Source organism: Notamacropus eugenii, chromosome 3 (genome assembly GCF_028372415.1).
Source record: "Notamacropus eugenii isolate mMacEug1 chromosome 3, mMacEug1.pri_v2, whole genome shotgun sequence".
Classification (NCBI taxonomy): Eukaryota; Metazoa; Chordata; class Mammalia; order Diprotodontia; family Macropodidae; genus Notamacropus; species Notamacropus eugenii.
Genome location: NC_092874.1, coordinates 465,806,989 through 465,831,227, shown reverse-complemented (window position 1 = coordinate 465,831,227; position 24,239 = coordinate 465,806,989). Strand labels below are relative to the sequence as shown.

Here is a 24,239-nt window from a genome sequence, read left to right as displayed (position 1 = left end):
TACCATCCCTATGCCTACCATGATCTCACATAATGTTCCTTCATGTCATCTGGACTCCACTGTAACACTTTTCTCCCTTCAAGGCCCATTTCATTTATTGCCTCCCACATGAGCACATGCCCTCAGCATTTTCCATTAAATTTTCCCTTGTAACAAAGAAAACAATACAGTCATCATTACCAACATAGCCACTGCATCTAATGGCATATTCAACATTCTTTACCCACAATCTCTTCCCCACTTACTGAAGCTCTCTACTGAGATGAAGTATATTTAGTGGTTTGTCATCTAGAGCTGGTCCTGGTCTTCGTATTTCATTGAAGTTCACTTGCCTTTTGGATTTGTTTATATTCATATTATCAGAGTCATTGTGCCTTATTCTCCTGGTATTGCTCTATTTGCTTTGAATCAGCTCATACAAATCTTCCCATCCCATTTCTACGGTTTAAGACCTATGGGACCTTGACAATTCAATGGATCTCCATGAACTTCCCTTTCCTCAACTGTAAAATAAAGTGTCTCTGAACATACTTCTAGTTCTAAATCTCTGATCTGAGGTTTTTCTGGATTCCTTATGTTTCTTATTTCTTACTATACAGTAAAATTCCATGACATTTATATAACACAATTCAACCATTCCTCAGATAATGGACATCCATTTTGTACCTACTTGCTGCGGATGGTGCTGTTGTTTTGCAACCATAAAAAGTATTGTTGTGAATATTTTGAAATATATAGGGCCTTCCCTTCTGGCTTTGCTCTCCTTAAGGGCATAGGGGCAATCCAGTTCTCTTTTCATTCTAATTGATGATTCCATTTAGGAAATACATATTTTTTCTTCCCCACCAGAAGAAAATAGCCAGTATTACACTGTTTCTAGTGAGTTTTCACTCTCAGTTCTACACTCTGAACTTCAATTAGAAGTGTTTGGGAGAGAGTAGTAATGTTTTCTGTGAAAGGGTGCCTGTGAAAGACTTGCCTGCAATATCCATCTGGCTCTAGGACAAAGACTGGGACAGCGTATGCTTGATTCAAACCCAAGGGGCACCAGAAGTCCCTGCTATTAATGGGGCTCTAAGTATTTCTTTAGGAAGTCTTGCCTTTCAGATTTACTATCATGTACAGATTAAGTGATGGAGGACTTGCTTTAAGCAAAATTTGCCATGTTTGACTTAATGAATACTGCAATAAAAATACATATTCATTTCAAAATCACAAATTTAAGTCATCTGCTTTCTAGTCTTGGTATATTAAGGAGAAAATATACATGGTGATTCTTTTCCCTTGTCTTTTTGAATAGAGACACATTTTTGTTAGGGGAGGACTCATGTCTTCATCCTACACAGAGCTGTGTTCATTTATTTCGGTGGCTTTCTCATCAGGGCTCTGGAATGGTGGTGAATTTATCATTTGGCACATAAGGAAAGGAGCATTGCTGTGATCACAACACTACAGGAAATTAGTCTATTTTCAAAATGCTGCTTTTCCCCCCACAAGTACTCCAAAATGTACCAGCCTGAATGTATCCTCTATGACTTGAGCTGAAATGATAGTAAGCTCCAAGTAATAAAAGTTGCCTGGTTCTCAAACTTGGCATCATCCTTGGCTCTTCCCACTTCTTTCAACCCAAAATGCAATCGCATGTCAATCTTGTTGCTACATCACATCTATTGTGTCTATCCCTTTTTCTCCACTCACAATCTCAATTGTAGTTTAGACCTTCATCACCTCTTCCCTTGGTTATTACAACCAACAATCAGTCTCTGTCTCTAAAGCACAGATCTGACCATGTCATTCCCCTCCTGTGGGACCCAGCAGAATGAGACTCATCTTTCTTCTACGTGGCAAATTTTTCCAGTGGTTTGATGGCTGCAGTCAGGCCTTCTCTTCTCCAGGTTAATTATCCTTCATTCTTTCAATCAATACTTGCAGTTCATGGTTTCAGATCTCTCCCCAAATTTAGTCACTGTCCTCTGGATATCCTCCATTTTGTCAATATTTCCCCCAAAACAGAATCCAGTGGTGAAGATAGTATTCCAGCTGTCCCAATCAGGTCACAGTGCAATGGGAACCTAACCTCCACTGCTCAGGACATGGTTCTTCTACTGATGCAATCTAAGTCCCCTTTAGCTCTTTTTGTTGTTATGACACCCAGTTCACTCACAGAACTTGACCCTGACATGAGCTGTTGTTGCCTCCCACATCCTGCACTTATGAAATTGATGTTTTTTAAGTCTAAGTTCAGAACTTCGTAATGATTCCTATTAATTGCCATCTTACTAGACTTGGACAGCTCTTTCAGTTGTATGTGGTCTTTCCGGATCCCTATTCTGTGTGATACTTGGGAAAGTATGCTAATTCTACTGCCTGGGTTCAAATCCTTAGTCATTTCACTATCCTGGGCCTCAGTGTCATCATTTTTAAACTAAAGGGATTAGACTGAATCGCCTGTGAAGTCTCTTCCAGTGCTAGATCTGGTATACCACCCCAGCATATTATCTTTCTCTCTGTCTCTGTCTCTCTCTCAACTCTGCATTAACCAATAATTTGAGAAGCCTGCCATTGGCTTCATCCTCGTCATTGCCAAATGGCCCAGTGAGAAGCTCAGCTGCCTCATATCATGGGAAGGTTTCTTCCAGGTTAGTCCTGATCCATGATACCATGAGACATATAGTAACAAGACATAGTTTACCATCTTGTACTTGAGGTTATTAGAGGCATAAAATTCTCTTTCTATTTCAATGCTGGGAGAGATTTCTAAGGTCATCAAGTCTAGCTTCCATTATTTACAGGAAAAGAGAGTTCCCTGGAAAGTTCCAGAGAGAGATTAAGCAACTTGTCTAAGCTAACAGAGGTGGTAAGTATCGGAACCAGTATAAGATTCCAGGTCCCATTATCACAATTGCCTCTGAGATAAAATATCAACTGTATTTAGCTTTTTAAAACTCTTCCCAAAGTAGGTTCTACTTATCTTTCCATCCGTATTGGACCTTACTCTACCTCCCACACTTTGGGATCCAACCAAACTGGCAACATCTTTGTTCCTCACACATGTCAGTGTGTCTTTCATCTGTGTGTGTTTGCACTGGTCATTCCCCATGCCAGAAATACACTGCCTTATCACCTCGGCCTCATAGAACCTCTATTTTCCCCCTCAAAATGTAGCTCAAGCCCAAACTTCTACCAGCCTTTCTTAATTAATTTTTCCCAGGATTTATTTTGCATTTATTCTAACTATACATACACACATATGTACACATATATGTATATGTTGACTTCTAATATCATTTAATCTCCTTAAGACTAAGGAGTATTCTGTTTCTTACCTCTGTATCCCCAGTGTCTAATAGATTATGTTGGTGCACAGAAGGTCCTTACTAAATGCTTATTTATTGATTGATTACGCTGTTCTGATGGACCTTTGCACATGCTCTGATGTAATCGAAGCACAGTAGTCCTGTGAAATGACTTTCTGCTGCTCTACCATCCAATTGCTGTGATAAAGAAAGTCATGAAACTAGCCTTGCCTAGCTTCTTCAGCTGACCTGCTCCAGGTGTCTTTCTAAGTGCTCTTAAACAAGACCATTAGTCTCTTCTCATCCAATGTCCTTCGCCCTTGTTCTTTTTAACTTTCTCTCTGCAGTGACTCTATGCCCTCCTTAGTCTTTTTTTTTGCCTCCCATATAGATAATTGTTTGTTATAGAAAGCTGTGGTCAGTAAAGGTGAGGGAAAGAAATAGCAATAAATTAAGTATAGTCCTTACCGTCAAAGAATTTACATGATAAATAAATGAATAACTATAATACAACATAAGAACAATTTATACGTAAGAGGCATAATAAATTCATCTGAAAAGAATCAGGGAGGGTGGGGGCTTAATGGACTATAGAAGATCAATAAGAATGGGCAATGAGACAGAGTGCCCTAAAAAGCTAATGTTAATGTTTCCAGGATTAAGGAAGTCACACTGTAACTTCTGACCTCTGCCCACCTCAGACTACATCTGGAGTATTAGGTTGTATTTGGGGTATCCCAATTTAGAAAGGTCATTGAAAAGGTGGGGAATATTCATAGGATATTTTCAAAAGGGTGGCAAAAAGACCTTGAGTTCAAGTCATATGAGGGTGAATTGAAGGAAGTGGAGATGTTTAGCCCTGAAAAAATTAAGACTTAGATAGAGCTGGGACATAGTAATTATCTTCAGATATTCAAAAGAGATTTTCTATGCACTATGGATTTGACTTGTTCTGCAGGACCTGAGAAGACAGAGCAGAACTAGGAGAAAAGGGTCCAAGATACATGTATTGTCAATTTAGAGCAGATACAAAGGAAATCTTCCCTTTATGCTCTTTAATGAGGTAGTACCCCTGCCCCACCATTGGACAGTATCAAGGAAAGCCTGAAGAACCAATTACTGGGTTTTCTCTAGAAGGATGTGTAGGTTCTTTTGGGGGAGTGGGTTGGTTTAGATGACCTCTTTCCAACTTTCAGATTCTGTCACTCTACAAAGAGTGTTTCAGTTTTTCCAGGAAAATGCCTCTCAAAAACTTTAGTACTGGAAGCAATCTTGGAGATTATAAGATCACCAATCTAGAGATGGAAAGAATCTCAGGTCATCTAGAATAACCTTAATATTTTCTAGATAAGGAAACTGAGGAGTAGAGAGATGACATTATTGCCCAAGTTTATACAAGGAGTACATAAGAGCATTGGGATTGCAGCCCAAGCCTCCTGTAGGCAAATCCAGTCACTTTCCACCAGACACACTGCTTTCTAAAGTGATGGGATAGAAATACACTAACAGAACTAAAGTGAACATCTCAAATGATCGCTTCTCAAATAGGAATCATCTTTGTTGAATTCCAATTGGAGTAGAGGCCTCTTCTCCCACTTCCCCCACACTTCAGGTGGTGTTTTCCATCACTAAGAGTTTTTTTTTTTTCTTTTAATTATTGTTAACTTGCTCTCCGGCTAATTTTGGTCTCAGAGAGAACAGAGCAAAATAATTTATGGGTTCATGTCCCTGTCTTTGAGATTTATTTATAACTGCTTAGGGATCATATTTTTCAGGAAGGAGGAGGAAGATTTAGCTGAAAGGGGCTGGGAGCAAACTTCAAAAGAACATTTGAAAATAGGAAGAGGATTACACGTCATCCTAATTAGCGAGGTGGGATAGTGAAAACCCTGCACTTCTGTCATGTCGCTACTGTGCAAGAGCAAACTGTGACATTGCTTTAATTACAATATATTTATGAGATGAAAGAAATAGCTCTGGTAATCATTCAGGCAGCATAGCTATGTGGCCTTCTGTGCAGTACTGACATTTAACCCTTGCTAGGGCAGTTGGGAGAGTGGTAAATTTGGTTGATTATTGTAAGTTTCATCATTACCCTTTTTTATAGCATAGTTCTTTTCCCTTTCCTCCTTAGCCCTATCCCAGTGAACATTTCCTTGAAACAAGGAACAACATTTAAGCAAAATTAGCTGACAATTACTGTTTTTAACAGCTTGGATCACATTTTCCTTTACCCACTACTTCTCTATAGAGAAGAAGAGAATTTTTTTGTTTTGTTTTTCAATCATTTCTCTAGGACTTTTCTTAAAATTAAAGTTCATGAGTTTTATCATGTTTTAATTTAAAAAATTCTTTACTTTATTATAGTCATGGTTTATATTGTTCTCTGGGTTCCATTTCCTTCATCACCTCCTATAGGCTCATGTGTTTCTCTGAATTTCTTATATTCATTTTTTTTCTTACTGCACCATAATATCCCATTATTCTCACATACCACCATTTGGTCAGGTGGTCCCAAGTCAATGGGCACATAGTTTATGTCCAGTTTCTTTGCTGACACGAAACATGTTAACAGAAATATTTTGTTATATGATAAACCATTCTTTCTTTCCTTGACCTGTTGAAGGATTTACCTAATAGGAGGAGAACTGAGTTAAAGAGTATAAACAATTTTGTAATTTGTCTTACATAATTTCAAATTTACTAATATAATGATTGAACCAATCCCAGCAACATAATATTGTGCCTATCTTACCACAGTCCCTCCGTCATTGATGCAGAAATGGATTTTTTGGATTAAAGAATTACAAAGATTCTCTCCTAATCTATAGACCCTGTAGTTCTCTGTTCCCATGGACAAAAGGGAAGTTTTATGGTGCTCTTAAAGCCAGCTACCTAGGGCTAAATTATCAGATGATCATAGTTTAGAGCTGGCAAAGACCTCAGAGGTCATCTAGTCCATCTTTTTCAGGAGGTTTATATATGAGTAAAACTAAAGCCAAAAGAGGTAACAATGACTTCCCCATGAAGACAGCAAGGGGGTAGAGCTGAAATTTGAACACAAATCTTCTGGCTCCAAATCTAATAATCTTTCCTTTCTATTTTGTTCATCCCTGAGGTCATACAAGGTGTTTTTTTTTAAACTTAGTCACTTATTTACTTGTACAAGATGGAATGTCATAGGATGGTTAGGGAACTGGACTCATAGCCAGGAAGATCTAGGTTTAAGTCTCACTTCTGGCACATCCCAGCTGTATGACTCTGGATAAGTCACAACTCTCTGAAACTATAAATGCCCAAGAAGGTGCCAATCTGTATTAGCAGAAGGATTTACCTCACCTTGGAGTTTACTATACCAATGAAATCACAGATTCACATCTTATCTTTATCCTGATTTACAAATTATTTAAGGCTAATGGATATAGCTACCCTCAGTGTTTATTTTAATATTTTTTAAAAACAATGCACAGTATTTATTACATAGTTTTTTTCTTTTTTATTTATTTTATTCTGAAATAAAACAAACATTTCCATAAAAAAGTAGAATGGAAAAAAATGATTGCACGTGAAACAGCAAATCAGATGCAACTTGCTCTTCCTTCTAAATATATAAGAAAGCCATCATGTAGCTTTCTTTTCCCCTTTTTGTTCTTCCTTTTTCCCTAGAGATGATTACTATTAAACACAAATATGTGTACATATAGAAATATACATTCATGTACTCATGTATAGATATATATGTGTGTATATGTTATATATACACATATATGTAAAATCCTTCTATATATACTTCTGTTTATCAGTTCTTAATAACAGTCACAAATTTACCCATTTGGGTTTCTTCCTGATTTGATCAATAATAATAAATAAAATAGTAACAAATTTGTCAACTTATTCTTTATGAGCCCTGGAGGCTGAAAGCTTTGACATTCAGCATGATGTAAAGCTTCTTGGGGACACTTGAATGTGCACCGAGGGATGTATCCTCCATAGTAAGGCAGAAGGAGTCTTGGATCTTCAGGACCTAGGTTCTGCCACTTGCTCTGACTGTACAAAACTAGTGGCTCACTTGACCTTTCTAGGCTTCCTGTCTCCTCTGACCTCCTACAACTCAAGGATTCCATTGATTCCATTTTGTTTCTGTCTGTAGGCTTTGTGAGGGCTGGTGCTCTTGGCTTCCTTTCTCATTCTCTTCTCTTGTTTCGGCTGTTCTTCTCTTGCATACCTACAGGGACTTGGCCTTCTCCTTCATTCAGTATTTCAGGGTTTGTATCATTTTCCCAGATTTCTCTCAATAGGAAAGACTGGATGGAATGCATGAATGTGCGGTTTGAATTTAATGTCATTTGGCCCTTTTGTCAACAAGTTTCATCCATAAACTTATGATCCTCAGGAAGAATTTTCGATATTTAAAACCAATTCTATCCGATGAAAGTAAATTAAGTGACACCCACACTGGAAGGGACAATATTTTAGTTCAACTTGTTCATTTTACAGAAGAGGAAACTAAGGTCTAAGAAGGTGAATTTAAATATGCACTTGTGTTCCCTGAATATCCTTGTGCAGGCATCCATAGATGCCCACATGTAAGTTCCATGAATAGTGCTATAAGAGGGTCACTGTTAGTGCTGCCCTGGTTCCCATTCTCATCCAGCCTTCCCCGCTTTCTTATTTGCCAGGAAGTTGCCAGGAGTTTTGCTTTATCTATGATCGGTTCAGGCTGCAGCTGCCTAAGTCTTCTGTTAATGCCTGGCCTTCAGATAAGTGAACATGACCTGAGAAACTGATCAACAGTGGGCAGAATCTCAGAGGCAAAAAGCAGTGGAAAGTGCCAGAATTCACACTTAGCTTTGCCACGTCCTGTTTCACATGGTGGGAGTGAGAGGTGAGATGGGGGTGTCACAGAATAATATTAGGACAAAAGTGAAGAAATTACAGCTCTGCTTTTGAAGTTTATTTTGCTCAAGATGGTGTTCTCTGCTGGTAAGAATCACAGGACACTGAACATTGAAATTGGTTATAGTCTTTCCAAACCCTCATGACTCTAGACTCATTACCCAGGCCTTGGGATTCTTCTGGTGCTCCTTATTCTCTCCCTATCCCCTTCTATTTCCCTTCTTTACCTCTCCAGGACTCATAGCAGTGGCGGTCTCTGAGTTTTGTGTCTCTCAGGAGAGAGCCTCTATTTTGTCCTTTCCAATACCAAGTCAAAAAGAATGCAGCCAACTGCAGTTGAGGGTGGGAGGTGGGGATTTCAGGAGATGACTAATAGAAACTTGAGGTACAGTTTGACAACTGCTCCTCTACAGAGACCATTATTAGGAATTCTGAAACAAATATAACTAGCCAGTATTCCAGAGATTTGAGTGACCCAAGCAACAAGCATTTATTAAGTGACTGCTATGTTCCAGACTCTATGCTAGGTGTTGGGGATAGAAATACATTAAATTAAATAATCTCTATTTACAAGGAGGAGAGAGTAATTGGTCAGTTCTGAAAATGGACAGAAGGCTGGACTTAGAATCAAAAAGATCTGGGTTCAAATCCTATCTGAGACCTTACTAGCTGTGTGACCCTGGACAAGTCACTTGAACACCTGAGCCTCTGTTTTCTCATCTATATAGTGGGGAGAATAGCATTATCTCCCTCACATTATGCAAATCAAATGAAATAGTATTTATAAGTGTTTTGCAAATCATAACATACTATATTGATATCAATACCACCTTCACAATAATTTTCCTTGTCTGTAACAATGAAGGGTGACCTTCATTAGTAATGTGATGACCTCTAAGTACCTTCCAGCTCTAATTGTCTGATGCTATGATCCTTTACGGAAAAGGAAATGATGACCACACCAGCATCTTTGCCAAGAACACACAAAATGGAATCATGAAGAGTCAGACATGACTGAAATGACTGGATAATAGCAAATGATCCTTTAAGCAATCTTCTTATAATAAGAACTGAGGGTCTTCATTTTGGTTGGATGGAATCTCCTAGGTTCAGCAGGACTTCCACAGAAACTAGCTATTGGGGAAAACAGTAAAATTAAATATAATATTAGAATATGGCATACACCTGATGTTTTGAATGGGGATACTCATAACTAATTGCAAAGGCAATTGTAAAGTATTGAAATGAAAATTGGTTTGCTGGCCTTTCCGAAGAAATGAATACCTCCAGTATGGCTTCCTGACCCCATCAGGAGGATTTGACATCTCTCTTCAACAGAACTGGAGTATATATTTTAATGTGTTTGCACTGATAATTTGCACTGTTGTCAACATCTGAAATGATAGAGATTAACCGGTACTCAAATTTTGTCAGGTGCCTGGTTTTCTTTGATTGCGGTGGCACTTTTCAAAACTACTCATTTTCCCAAGATCAACAAAGAGAGGCAAGGTTTGGAAGAAAGGCTTAAGCTGAAGAGAGACACTGTGTTCAGTTGCTGCTTCCACTGTGGTTGTCTTTGTCCAAACACCTTCTCTGAGTTTCACTCCAGTAGATGTGGATATATATCGGCATGCACAGAGAGTGAAGCTGGACATCATGAAAAAATTTGACATGACGTCTTTTCTGAAATCCTTATGGGAAGCAAGTATAATCAGCTTAGGGATTTGTGCTGAACTTTTAGTTTTCCTATGAGGGTGTTTAAGCATGTAGCAATACACACAAAAAGGAGAAGTTTTCTTTTTCTTTTTTCACCATCCTCATAATCCCCATTCCAACTCACTTTGACATAGTGCTCTCGAGTTGGAAAAGTGCTTTGTATAGAGCTTATTTAACTCTTACACTAACCCTGTTCAGTAAATATTGTAGGCATATTCATACCCATTTTACGAATGATGAAAATGATCAGAGATGCTGTTTATCAATAAATTCTTATTAAACACCCAACAGATGTCAGACATTATCTTGGGCTTCTGGGATACAAAAGAAACAGTGCTCTCTCTCCAAGAGTTTCCATTCTATGAAGGGAGAAACCATGAACATTTATGGAAAACATAGCAATCAATGAATATATATTTATGAAGTAAGTGCTTATCATGTACCAGGCATTGTGTTAAACGTAAACAAAGAACGACTACAAATGATCATGAAGGTGCTATTGATATCTATAGTATGTTAAGATTTACAAAACAGTTATAAATATTATTTCATTTGATTTGGATAATGTGAGGGAGATGATGTTATTTTCCCCACTTTATAGATGAGGAAACCAAGGTTTAGGAGTTCATATGACTTGTCCAGGGTCACACAGATAGTACAGGCCTCAGATAGGATTTGAACTCAGATGTGTTTGACTCTGAGTCCAGCCTTCTGTCCATTTTAGAACTGACCAATTACTCTTGAGGACAGCAAACAACTGTCCTCATGGAGCTGATATGTGTATGAAGGAGACAATATAGAAAGATCAGAGCATAGAAGATAACTATGGAATAGATGAACTGTGACCTTAGAAGAAAAATAGATGGGTATCCCAAAAGTCTTCGTGTAGTTTTAAAAATTTATTAAAGCTTAAAATCAACACAAGATGGGTTGTCGTTGTCCTTCATTCTAGAAGAGGGCCATGACATCAAGGTGATGACATAACCTGCAGTTGACTTCGATTGGAGTGAAGGAGGGCTATAAGACAGGTGAGAACTTGGTGGTGGATGTGAGAACTAGCATTTGGGTGAATTATAACAGGCTTAACCTAAAGTGAAGTGAGCAGCTAGGTAGCCTAATGAATACAATACCAGAACTGGAGCCAAGAAGACTCATCTTCTTGTATTCAAATCTGCCCTCAGGTACTTACTACCTGTGTGACTCTGGACGAGTTACTTATGCCTATTTGCCTTAGTTTCCTTATCCATAAAATGAACTGGAGGAGGAAATGCAAAACCACACCAGTATCTTTGCCAAGAAAACCCCAGATGGGGTTACAAAGAGTCAGACACAACTGAAACAACTAAACAAAAAAGAAGTTTGAGCTTGAACTGAGTCTGAAGGAATTTAGGGATTCTGAGAGATGAAAGACTGTCTTATAGGAATGAGGCACAGTCTGCACAAGGGCTTGGAGATGGATGAGGAACAGATTGTCCAGGGTCATACTACTAGTAGCAGATATGTAATAAAGTACTGTTAGCGATAGTTCTATTTCACGGTGAGAAATTCATGCCTTGGCTAGACCTCTATAAGCTAAACGTGCAGAACTGTTTTCCACTGCTCAAATTGCAGGGGAAGCATTTGTCAAGTTCCTACTATGTGCAGAGGCCTCCTGGGCAAGAGGTTGGTATAAATACAGGAATAAACAAGCTGATTTCTGCTCTCATGAAGCTTCCACTATTGTAAAGGGTGGTGGTGTATATATATATATATATATATATATATACAAATAACTATAATTTGAAATGGATCAGACTAAGTCCATGTAATAGGAATATTTTTGTAGAATTTTAAGTTTTAAGAGGACTTTACATATATTATTTGATTGTCACCCAAACCCTGTGAAGTGGAGGCTGTTATCCCCATTTTAGAAGTGAGGAAATTGAAACAGAGAGAGGTTAAGTTCCTTGTCCAGGACAGACGAATAAGTATTTAAGGCAAGATTCAGACTCAGGCCTTCCTAACTCTAAGGCTATCACTCCACAGTCTTTTAGTTTGGCATTCAATGCTCCCTCTCCCCACTCTTTTTTTTTTTTATCTGCTGCTACCCTGATTTTCAGAGGCTCATAATCTCAAGTTGTAAGGCATCTCATATTCTAACCTCATACAGATGAAAAAACTGAGGCCCAGGGAAGTTAAGTGAGTTGCCAAGGTCATACAGATTATAATCACCCAATCAAAATAGATTGCTTGCCATCTATCTTTCACATATGTGCTTCCTTATCCCATGCTCTCACTGTTGTCTATCTTTATCTTCATCTCCAGCTCAAATGGCACCTTTTCCTAGAAGCCTTCATCTTGGCAAGATAATTGGATCTGGGGTCCTAAGACATGACCTAGAATGATGGGTGAATTTACTGCCTCTGGGATCTTGGACAAGTCTCTTCAACTCTCTGGCTTTCAGTTCCATCAGCTGTCAAAAGAATGATTGATGTTGATGATCTGTAAAGTTTTAACCAATGATACTATGATGAAAGCAGTGCAGTCAAATAATTTAGGATAAAAGAAAATGGAAGGATCTCGCAGAAGATGTACAGACTCCTGGAATATTTACAGTATTGACTAAGACTTAAAATTGGCCAGAACAAAAGTACCTTAGTCACTACCTATGGCAGCAACCATAAAGGGCATGTGATGTTACTTCTCTTTGAAGTTGGCTCTGGCAGGAAGGAATTAATCCAAGTCCTTCTGCAGTCTCCATTGATTTACTCAGCAAGCTGATCTTCAGGGGTTTGTTTGTTTGTTTGTTTGTTTGTTTGCTTCTCACTTGAACCTGCCAGGCTTTAATCCTGCTGATACAGCTGCACCTTTATTTTCTTAGCCGCCCCACCTTACCTTTCCCTGAGTGATCCTCATAATTTGGCCCTCACCTTGAGATTCTCCATTGTGATAAGTGTGGTAACAACATTAAGGGCAGATCTTTAGGGAGATCTGAAACCACTGTCCCTTGGGGAGCTGTTCCAGGTCAGAGAGGCTTGCTTGGCTTTGAGCAGCTGACACCTGTTGGAGGCCCAAGCAATGAAGCTGGAAAGTCCTGCAATGTCACCAACATTCTGAAAGAAATGTATAAATTCAAGCAAACATCAAAGAGAAAGAGACCATTATTAGAGATGAATGGGCTCCCTCACACTGATAGAATTTAAGTTCCTTGAGAGCAGGGAGCATTTCAAATTTGTACTGGTAACCCTATTACTTAGCCTAATACATGGCATAGAGTAGGTGCTTAATGAATATTTGCTATTGATTTATTGATTGATTCATGGTGACATTGGGCTTCACTTAGCTTCGACCACAAGGCACCTCTTTCTCTGCCCCCCTTCTTGCAGGTATAATGATAGTTTTCTCGCAATGGAAGGATGAAAAGAATGAAGAGTGACATTCAAAGTTATTCCATTTATGAGCAATTGCTTAAGTATGCCAGGCATCTCCTTTTCCAGGCTATGTAGTCCCACCAGATGAGAAGTAATACAAAGAGCTATTCCCAATGGGTCCTCACTGTTCATACCCTTTATTTGACATCCAACATCCCTGAGTAAGAAGAATAACTCATTTTTAAAATTAACTAATTTATTTATTTTTAGATTCCTCCATTCATTTCCACAAAATTTTGAATTCCATTTTTTCTCTCCATCTCTCACCTCCTCCCTCCCCATAATACCTTGCATTCTGATTACCCTTTCCTTCAATGTGCCCTCCATTCTATCACATCCCACCCTTCCCTTGTCCCCATCTTCTCTCTTTTCTTGTGGAGCAAGATAAATTTCTATATCCTATTACCTGTGCTTTTTATTTCCCAGTTATATGCAATAATTATTCTCAACATTCATTTCTAATACTTTGAATTCCGACTTCTCTCCCTCCCTCCCTCCCTACCCATCCCCACTGAGAAGGCACACAATTCAATACCGGCTATATATGTGTCATTTTGCAAAACACTTCCATAATAATCATGTTGTGTAATACTAACTATATTGCCCTCTATCCTACCCTGTCCCTCCCTTTTTTTATTCTCTCTTTTGACCTTGTCCCTTCCCAAAAGTGTCTACTTTTAGTTACTGCCTTCTCCCATTTGTCCTCCCTTCTATCATCCCCCTCAACCCACTTGTCCCCTCCTTCCCTACTTTCCTGTAGTGTAAGATAGATATTCATTCCAAACTGAGTGACCATGTTATTCTCTCCTAAGCCATATGTGAAGAGAGTAAGCTTTACTTTTCCCCTCTCATCTTCTCCTTTTTCTCCTCCATTGAATAGGATTTTTCTTATCTCTTTTATGAGTTATAGCCTGCCCCATTCTATTTCTCTTTCTCCTCCCAGTATTTTCCTCTCTTGCCCCTTAATTTTTATTTGATTTTTTAATGGATATCATCTCTTCTGATTCAACTCAACCTGTACTGTGTGTGTGTGTGTGTGTGTGTGTGTGTGTATAGTCCCTCCACCTACCCAAATACTGAGGAAAGTTTTAAGAGTTACAAATATTATCTTTCCATATAGGAATGTAAATAGTTCAGCTTTAGAAAGTCCTTTATGATTTCTCTTTCCTATTTACCTTTTCATACTTTTCTTGATTTTTATGTTTGAAAGTCAAATTGTCTATTCAATTCTCGTCTTTTCATAATGAATGCTTGAAAGTCCTCTATATCACTGAATGACCATTTATTCCCTTGAAGTATTATACTCAGTTTTTCTGGGTAGATGATTCTTGGTTTAATCCCAGTTCCTTTGATTTCTGGAATATTCTCTTCCAAGTCCTTCAATTCCTTAATGTTGAAGCTACCAGATCCTGTGTTATCCTGATTGTATTTCTACAATACTCAAATTGTTTCTTTCTAGCTGCTTGCAGTATTTTCTCCTTGACCTGTGAACTTTGAAATTTGGCCACAATATTCCTAGGAGTTTCTCTTTTCAGGTGGTGATCAGTGATTCTTTCCCTTTTTATTTTGCCCTCTGATTCTAGAATATCAGGACAGTTTTCCTTGATAATTTCATGAAGGATAATGTGTAGACTCTTTTTTTAATCATGGCTTTCAGGTAGTCCCATAATTTTTAAATTATCTTTCTGGATCTATTTTCCAGGTCAGTTGTTTTTCCAATGAGATATTTCACATTATCTTCTATTTTTTCAATCTTGTGGTTTTGTTTTTTAACTGCTTGGTTTATCTCATAGCCATTAGCTTCCCTGAAGTCCAGTCTCTCTTTTAAAAAACTGTTTTGTTCAATGAGCTTTTGAACCTTGTTTTCCATTTGGTTAATTCTGTTTTTTAAAGCCTTCTTTTCCTCATTGACTTTTTGGATCTCTTTTTCCAATTGAGTTAAAGGTGTTTTCTTCAGCATTTTTTTGGTTCTCCTTTAGCAGGCTGCTGACATGCTTTTCAATCTCTTCTATGGCCTGAGTCTATTTCATATTCATATTCATTTTGGGCATGAAGGCAAGGGCCTTCACTTCCTCTGACAGTATGCCTTGTTCTTCCTCATCTGAAAGGATGGAAGGAGACACCTGTTCACCAAGAAGGTAACCTTCTATGATCTTATTTTTTCCCCTTTTTGGGCATTTTCCCAATCAGTTACTGGACTTCTGAATCCTTTATCAAGAGGAGAGTCCTGGTGCTTCTCCTCTCCCCAGTACAAGGCTGAAATTCAAATCAACTGCTCACTTCTCCCTGGGGCTTTGGGTGGGGGAGGGGACACCACTGAGGGATGAGATTCAGATGAGCTGCTCAATTCTACTAAAGGCTTTAAGCTGAGCTGCCTGGACAATAGACCCAGGGTGCTTCTTTGGCCACTGTAGTTGCCCACCTCTTGCTGCTGCTGCTGCCTCTGCTGCCGCCTCTGCTGCCACCTGGGGCCAGTGCTGTGGGAACCATTCCCCTCTTCCCCAGATGGGAAAGCCCTCCCACACTGACCTTTGGAGCTTTCTTTGTTGCTTGTGGGTTGAGGGATCTGGGACCCTCCCTGCTGGGAATTCTACCCAGGAAGTCTGTTCAGGTCCTGTTTCTCCCAGTGCCCTGCAGCCAGGGTTGGTCTCCACTCAGTGTCCCATGAGATAGACCTTTCCTTTCTGCCTTACAGGTTACCCTTGGCTGGAAATCTCTTTCACTCTGTTGTTCTGTGACTTCTGCTGTTCTCGAATTTGTTGAGAGTCATGTTTATGGATATTTTGTGGACTGTGGGGGAAGCACCAGAGTATATGTGTCTTTCTACTCTAGAATAACTCATCTATATAGCAAATTATTGAGTATTCTTCACAGTAGTTTGATAAGGCAAGTATTATTATCATTGTTTTATAAATGAGAAATCTGAGGTTCAGAGAGTTTATGACTTACTCAGATCTACACAGCTAATAGCTTGTATAACTAAGACTCCAAGCAAAGTCCTCTGCCTCAGTGTTCTTTGCAGGATATCATGCTGTAACATGATGTTGGAGATGATGGAGGAGGAGCTTCCTGGGATTAGGAGTCCAAATAACTAGGTTCACTTTAGAGTATTTCTGCATTATATTTCCCCCCATTACACCACAACTTTTCATAACCTAGCTAAGGAAATATCTCACCTCAAGTTCAGGGGGATTCAACTTGTCTTACCTTCCCCACTTCCATACTTGTATTTTTTGCCCTGTCACTTTCAGATTATGGAAAACATCAGGTTCCTCCCATCCTTCATTACTTTCACTATAGAATCTTTCCTTTATTCTCTTTACTTTTAATATTTATCTTTTATTTCAAAAGCCTGTCACCTTTATCAGTCATTGAAAGTAAGAAAGATAAACACAGGGTTTAGTTGTTTAAGGAAAGGGCAGGGGTGATGGATTCCATAGAGACGGAGTAGTGAAGAGTATTCCTATGATGTTTGCCACTCCACCCCCTTTCCTTATACAACTAAGCCCTGAGTTTATCTTTCTTCCCCCAGTGACTGATGAAGGTGACGGACTTTTGAAATAAAAGATAAACATTAAAAGTAAAGAGGATAAAGGAAAAGATCTATAGTAAAATAAACCTCATAAAAAGAAAAACACACACAAAAAAAACAACAATGGAATAGATCACACGTGTTTACTCTAAGCTAGTATTGATAGGAAAGTTATATATTGACTATCTCCTGGTTTAATTTCTTTTTTTTTTAATTAATTAATTTTATTTATTTTAAGTGTTCTATACTCACTACCATGTAACTTAGATGTTTTTCTCCTGCCTTCCCCAACCTCCCCCCTCCTTTCCTGAGATGACATACACTTTTATATAGATTCTACACTTACATTCCTGGTTTAATTTCTAACTCAGCAACTTGTTTCATCTGAGATGGTGCCACTGGATAACAATGATTATTTGACCAAGCTTCTGTATCATCTGGACTTGTCCATAGCTGGAAGGGCCCAGAAACCCCTGTTAACTTGACTTGCTAACTATCAGTTAAGACTTGGGGCTGAGGGTTTCCAAGGCTGCTGGAAGAACTCCGCTTCCCTCTGCACCCAGAACTGAAGAACTGGAGTGACAGTAAATGCAACAACAGTGGTTCCAAGAGAAGTTTGTAAGATACAGAAAAAAAAATCAGGTGAGGGGTGAAGTAGGCAAGTAGTCCCTTTACCAGTTGCTAGTGCAAAGTCACAAAACACTGAACAAGCACTATCAAACTACTAATACAATGAATGAATTCTGTTGTTCAGTCATTTCAGTTGTGTTTGATTCTTTAAGACCTCATTTGGTTTGTTTGGTTACTTTTTGACAAAGATCTGAGAAGACATCTTAAAAACGTGAAAAAGTATCATAATAAATGGAAATTTCTTTAATATATAAATATCTATTGAAAACTGATATTTGCAACAGCATAATTGTTAACTGTTGCAATAAGATCAAAAGTGAAGAAAGGATGTCCCTTGTCATCATATTACTTATGGTCCTAGAAATGCTAATTATGCCAATGATGAGAAAATCAAATTGGGGGCATAAGTATAGACAAAGAAGAAGTAAAATGTTTGCTATATGCAAATTATATGATGGCTAACAGACATTCCAAGGAATTCAACCAAAAATGATTGAAATAATTTCAGTCAAATAGCTGTTTCAAAAAGAAGCTCAAAAAAATCATTAGCCTTTCTACATGTTACTGAGAAAAGGAGATGATAGAAAAAGCAATTTCTTTCAAAAGAACAAAGCAATGCATAAGAATGTGGGAGTTCACCTCCTAAGACATATTCAGGAGTTACTGCATATAAATATGACTGTAAATATATTTTAAAAGGAAGTAGAAGAACAAAGGAAAGCTTCAGTAGGAAAATATTTGATAATTTAAGTTGGTTCAAGTCAATATGATTAATATGGTGGTTCTATGGGCATTAACTTAGAAATTTAGTGGCATGACAACCAACCAATAGATAAGCATTTATTAAACACCTACTAAAGCCAAGTATTGAGATAGGTGGTGAGAAAACAGTTAAAGAGTTCTTACTCTTAAAGAAAGGAGTTTGCAATTTGAGTAGGTTGGAATAATGCGTGCACACACAGAAACATATGAGAAAGAAATGCAACATAAATATAAGATAATTTATGGAGAAGGTACTCATAGCTGGGCTAAATCAGGAAAGGTCAGATGTGGAAGGGAACTTTGGATGAGATTTCAAGGGAACAAGGAGTTCTAAAGTACAGAAATAAGGAATGCATTCCAGATCTGGAGGACAGCCTGTGAAAAGATGGGAGTTTCATGAAAAGCAATATCAGTTTGATTAAATTTGTAGTAAGTATGAAGGAGAGAAAATAAAGATGTAAAGCTAGGTGAGGGAAACTTGTGAGGACTTCAAATGACCAACAGGGAAATTTATATTGGATTTTATTAGCAATAGGAAACAATTAGAGTTTATCGATTAGGGGATTTAGGAGAGTGTTGATGACATGGGAAGACCATGCAACTGATTTGTAACATGAATAAGATGCACCATTCTTAAATGGGAAAAAAGTATCCTATAGGTCAATAGAAAAATAGTCCCTTTGGGGTCCAAAGAGGAAACAGAGGGAGCCCCATTGTGCCCAATGGGTCATACTTCATAGGTGGAAGCTGTCACTTGCTCGATTTCTTCATGTCTCTTTGCAGAAATTTGGGAAAAACTCTGATCCATCTGTGGAAATACAGTAGGGGATCTCTTAATTCTGAAAGTTCAGAACACCTGGATGAGAAGTGACTCCTTATCAATGAAGAAATGCTGGGAAACCTGGAATATAGTTTGGCAGACATTGGACTTAGAGCAATATTTTATGTTGATTGCTACAGTCAGTTCCAAATAAGAGATGATGATGATGATGATGATGATGATGATGAGAGAGAGAGAGAGAGAGAGAGAGAGAGAGAGAGAGAGAGAGAGAGAGAGAGGGGCAAGCAGAAAGAAAATATGAAATAAAGAAGAATATATAATCTAAATATACAGATCACATTGTAAGGACAATGTAGAAATGTATCTTATGTAATTGTGGTTGGGGGAGAATTAAAAAGAGCTAGAAAGGATCATAAAAGATAAAAAAAGAATGCTATTTTGTTTAAAATATTTTATGAAGTCCAAACCATTGCAGCTAAAATGTGAAGAGAAACTTCTGATTGGTAAAACAAACAAGCAAAACAAAACAAAACAAAACAAAAAACCTTTCATAGCAACTATCTTGACAAAATTTTGATATCCAAGATTGTATAAGGAAATGATACAAATACAAAAAGAATGAGTTTTAACTCAATACATATGATCAAAGGACATTAGTGGAAGTTTTCAAAACAAGAAATTTAGACTAAATAAAATCTTGTGAAGGAATGTTTCCAAGCACTAATACCAAGTATAATGAAAATTAAAATACTTCTACTTCCTAGCCATCCATTTGAACAAAAATAATGGTAAATCATGGAGGAATTATGGGAGGACAAACACACTACTGAATTATTGGTGGTGATATGAATATGCCTACCCATTCTGGAAAGAAGGATGGGATTATGTCAGAAAAATCAGTAACCTCTATATAACTTCTGACCTGGTGATGCTTCTGCTAAACATATATACCAAGGCAGTCAAAATAGAGGGAAAGATCCCAGATAAATCAAAATATTTTTACCGGCACTTTTTGTGGTAGCAAAGAACCACAGATAAGTTAGGTGCTGATTGATTTTGGAGAATGAATAAACAAATTGTGATATTAATTTTGTAGATATTATTATGTTATAAGAAACAGTACATATGAAAAATCTAGATTAACTTGAGGAGACTCAGTTTGAAGTAGAGTGAAGAAAGGAAACATAAGAGAACAATTCACACAGCAAAGAAAAGTAGCAAGCATTTACTAAACACTTGCTAAGTGTCAGACATCGTACTAAGGGATTTATATGTATTATATCATTTGATCCATAATCACAATAATGCAAATAAAAGCGTTATTGAAAACCTTCAGAACCCTGGTCAGTGCCACAACTCATCATGGCTTCAGAAGACAGACAGTGAAGCATGTCTTCCACTGCTTGGCACTGAATTGCTGCACCACGTGTGCAGAATGTAACATTTGCTATCTAACATGGCCAATGTGATGACTGATTTTGTTTCACTGTGCTTTTGCAAGGGAGGATTCTATTGGAGAAGAAAGAAATCATTGAACAGTGACGGCAATGCTAAAAAGCATTAATAAAGTGTTAAAAAATAAAATCAAGCAGTTGGGACTAAATGGGCCCTTCCTCATGTGAGTCTATGTCTGTATTGTCGTTGCTCCAGGAGAATGTAAACTCTGATAAAAATGACTTTTATTTTCATCTTTTTGTCTCCAATATTCCTTATAGTACCTGACACATAATAGCTGCTTAGCAAATGTTTGTAGACCAGAAATGAAATGTGCTTATAAATAAATGGTGACTTTTTTCTTTTAGTCAGGATGCTTTTGAGGGGGTGCAGGTAAGAAGCAGGGAACCATAACAAGGAATAATTGTAAGGCAATTATTTTTTAAATTGGAAAATCATTGTGAAGGACTAGTTAATTTAGCCACATTTTTAATAAGTATTCCGATTGATACTTATAAAGTTGAAACCCAGACTCCATAACCTTGGAAACTTACTCTTCATTATCATATTTACTCACAGAATTCTGTACCCCATATACTTTCTCTCCTCTTCTCATTTTAAAATTCAAGCCTGGCAAAAATTTTCCTTTGATTTTGTTTTGTTTTCCTAAAAAAATTTGCTTCATATGCCAAGATGGGAAAATGTCTATCCATCAATGAAGAAGTTATTCATTACCTTCCATGTGCCAAACTCTGTGTTACAAATACAAAGATCAAATAGCTTTTGTTTTCAAAGAGCTCACATTATATCAGAGTAGACAACATGTACAAATAAAGATTTGTACAAAATATGCTTTGGCTTGAAAAAAATCTCCAGATAGAAAGTGTTTGTTGTTTGAGCTGAGAGGTAAGAAGGAGCATACCAGGCATGAGGCACAGTCGATGTAAAGGCATAACAGTGGGAAAAACAGTATTGTCTGTAAGCAACGATAAGATCAGTGGGTCTTAGAGTTCCACAAAATGCCTCATCAGGTTGGAAAAATCAGTTGGTACTAGGTTGTAGAGAGTTTTATATGTCAAACATAAAAGTTTATATTTGAAGCAATCAGTGCAAACATTGTTCACTTGTGGTACCTCAAGATTTTCCAAAATGCCTATGTGAACAAAACTTTCTGCCCATAAGGATGGTCAGCTGAGGGGCAATGGTGAATTAGATCTCTGTCTATGGAAACTTTGTGATTTATCTGCTGTGTTCAAAGTTGAACCCCTGGCCTGAAAGAGGTTAGAGGTCAGAATGCCCTGCTTCAGGAAGTCCTCTCTGCTGAGGTCTCTTTCCCAATGTTAGAGGATTGACTAGGATCATTTGAATGTATCTGTTCCCTTTTTATTTCTTTCATTTGCTTTCACCTCTGTAGTCCCACTTAGCTGTTCTTAATATCATTCCCTTTGTAGCTTCTCCACACCATATTTAACATACTGAGTACCTTTCCTCTGTTAACCAAGAATGGAAATAAATGTATGACTTAATTTATGAGGATATTATAATGGAAGAGAGTGTCCCATTGTTTAAAGTGTATTCTTGAGTACTACCTTGCTCTGTAATGTAATTGGATTGGATTGTGACAACTGCTGACATGGTTAGGGTTAATGACCCAATGATTTACAAGACAAGCCACATTTACTGGCAAATGGATTTTAGTAATTGTTCTACTCAGCAATGAGAATAACAGTTTTCACATTGATTTACAAAGTCCTAAGGTAAAGGCTGCTGGCTGAATGTAATGGTGGCTAAACTTCATGATCACATGAAAGAATTTTTGGAGTTCCACTGGAGATGTTGATGGTGGTGGACCTAGTGGTGATAATTAATGATGACTAACATTTATGTAGCATTTTATGGTTTACAACATGCTTCTCATTCATGACATTATTTGTGTTTCAAAACATCCCAATAAGGCATTTAATACAGGGACTGTCATCCTTTTTTATAGAGGAGGAAACTGAGGCACAGAGAAGTTGTGACTTGCCCAGAATCACACAGCTAGTGAATATTAGAATTGGGATTTGAAGCCAGGTTGTATGGTTCTAAGACCAGCATCCTACCCTCTCCTCTCTACTGTTTTTAATTCAATGGCATTTTTGATCCATGCTGTTTTGATCCATGGTGCCCAATGAGTCCTTATAGTATTATAGGTAGTAGAAGGAAATATAATTTGAAAAGAGAAATGGCTTGGAAGTACTACAGGTTGCAAGGTTCAACAAACAAAGATGGCAGCTGTATGACCTTGGACAAATCACTTAATTTGTCTTAGCCTCAGTTTTCTCATAAATGAAGTGGGAATTATAATAGTATAATATTTGTAAAAAGCTTTGTAACTATTATAGAAATCATCACTATCATCATTATAATTTTTTTGACAAAAAGTATTTTTATTTTGACATCTGAATAAATGTTGACTCTTCAGGACACAGCCTTTGGCATCTTTTTCAGCTTATTCATCAGCTTGTTGCACTGTGCCTTTCTCAGAAACATAGATGCCATCCAAAAGTTTTCTGATATCCTTGTTGTTGACTGTGGTAGTCTGTTGGATCAGGGCAGCTGAGTTTGAAACAAGTTCAATATCAGTTCCTTCAAGAATTAACTCATTTTTTTGGGCTTGAGAAACAGCACAAGCAACACCTGGTCTCATGCGCACTCTTTGGATGTATTTTTCACCCAAGAAATTTCTGATTTCAACAAGTGAGCCATTATCCGATGGGGAAGTGAGCATACACAGACCTCATCTTGTAACAAAAACCCAGGGTAATGCCTTTGATCATGTTTTGTACATAACTACAGATTGTGTGCATAATTGCAAGTTCTTTTCTATTTCCCCACCACTTGTCCACCTGGAGGCTTTTTTTCTTCTTTCCAAGGGGACTGAGCTCAACACTGATATGGTTGAAATCCCTATGGAGGATTCCTCTGGGCCCCTTCACAATAACTGTCTGACCCGTAAGAGAGATGTCAACATTTTCTGGGACATCGACGGTCTGGTTGTTGAGAATGCTCTTCATTCTGGTAGTGAATGGGCCAAACAGCATATCATCATTATTATTACTGTTAATTACAAGAAAGATTATAGGTTCATAGATTTAGAGTTAGAATTAACGTCATAGATTAAAAAATTGAGGCTGAGAGATATTAAGTGACTTGCCCATGGTCATATATAGTCAGAAAGATCAGAGATATCCTTTGAATCCAAGACTTTCCAACTTCAAGCTCCCTGTTATAGTCATCAGGAAACATGAGTTTTAGTCATGGCAAAATGAGAGATGGTAAGGACATTGTGATGGGAGGAAGACTCCTGTTATGAAAGTATAATTTTATTCTTTGAGCTCCTTCAAGGTAGTGCCAGTTGTTTTTTGCTTCCATGAAATCTAGCAGAATGTCTTGCTCACTTAGTGTGTGTTGAATTGAGTTCTGACTTCTTAATCATGTTAAGATGTTATGTTACTTTATATTACTTGGTGTGAAATGAGACACACTTCTTTGCTGAATGACTTTCGAGAAGAACCAAAACTAGGAATATTTTCACTTGGGGCAAATTTTTTAAAAGAATATTTGTGCAGCAAAGCAGAAGACAATCCAGCTGTGGGTGCAGTAAAGGGGTGATCCCTAGCCTTTTCCCATGGGCAACACTGAGTCCCCAAGATAAGATGTGTATATGACAGCCAGGGCAGAGAAATTTTCCTGGAGAAAAGGGAGGTACTTCTCCCATCCCAAGCCCAGAGAAGAAATGC

General features: G+C 37.8%; 1 pseudogene; it reads right to left on the bottom strand.

Moving 5' to 3' along the window:
• Positions 1-22,948: 22,948 nt before the first annotated feature.
• Positions 22,949-23,513, bottom strand: LOC140531768 (large ribosomal subunit protein uL6-like; annotated as a pseudogene).
• Between the last annotated feature and the right edge of the window lie 726 nt (positions 23,514-24,239).